This window comes from Tupaia chinensis, unplaced genomic scaffold (genome assembly GCF_000334495.1).
Source record: "Tupaia chinensis unplaced genomic scaffold, TupChi_1.0 Scaffold149560_1, whole genome shotgun sequence".
Lineage (NCBI taxonomy): Eukaryota > Metazoa > Chordata > Mammalia > Scandentia > Tupaiidae > Tupaia > Tupaia belangeri.
The window spans coordinates 2,363,327-2,364,143 of NW_006209405.1; the positions used below are offsets into that span (position 1 = coordinate 2,363,327).

At 37.1% G+C, this 817-nt stretch overlaps 1 protein-coding gene across 3 annotated transcripts in view; it reads left to right on the forward strand.

Moving 5' to 3' along the window:
- Positions 1-817, forward strand: part of LOC102486769 (protein FAM122A-like) — a 60,893-nt gene that overhangs the window by 10,525 nt on the left and 49,551 nt on the right. The gene's annotated exons all lie outside the window — the stretch shown is intronic.

An 817-nucleotide genomic window follows, 5' to 3' on the forward strand; every position in this document is an offset into this window, starting at 1 on the left:
AAAAACCTTTTACCAGTTAAAGGATGGTGTTGGTTGATAGTGGGATTTTGTTGCTGTTGTTAAATTGACCTTATTTGGCAAAACAAAAAGGTAGTAGCCATATATTTGTTCTTAGATTTGTTTTAAAAATTTACTAGTCCATGAAATCCAAAAGTCCTTAGCCATATTGTGGAGGGCTTGAATGTCGAAGTAAACAATGTAAGTAAATTGAGCAGCCAATGTAGCTAGTCACTGAAAATTGTAAGCAGGAGAGCAAGCTGTTCTTCAGGATGATGACCTTGGCCGTCTGTTAGGTAGCTTGGAGAAGGTAGGGAGCAGAGGTGAGGAGACTCAGACCATTGTAGTCTGGAAAAGGGTTTCAACTGGTTTTTGACAAGGAGCTTAAAAGAGAATAAAATAGATAGAAGAGAGAGTATAGAGGTAAAATCTTAAAGACTGGCATGGCACCTGATTGGATATGGACAGCAAAAAAAGAAGCGATAAGATGATTTTTTGGGACCTGCAGGTGGTATGGTGGTTACGGGTGCTGGACTTCCACATGGCCAACCATGGTTTGAGTCCCAGACCTGGCAGCTTGCTTTCTCACATTCCCTTTCTCACTCTGTTCCTCTCTGGTCAAATCATAAATAAGTAAATAAATAAATAGTAAGTAAATAAATATATAAATAAAGTTAAATAAAATCTTTAAAACAGAGAGAGATGATGATTTATTACCATTGGGGAAAACAGCATGAAGGGTATCTGGGAATACTCTGTATTCTTTTCCCAACTTCTTGTGAGTCTTACAGTGTTTCAAAATTCAAAAATAATATGATAA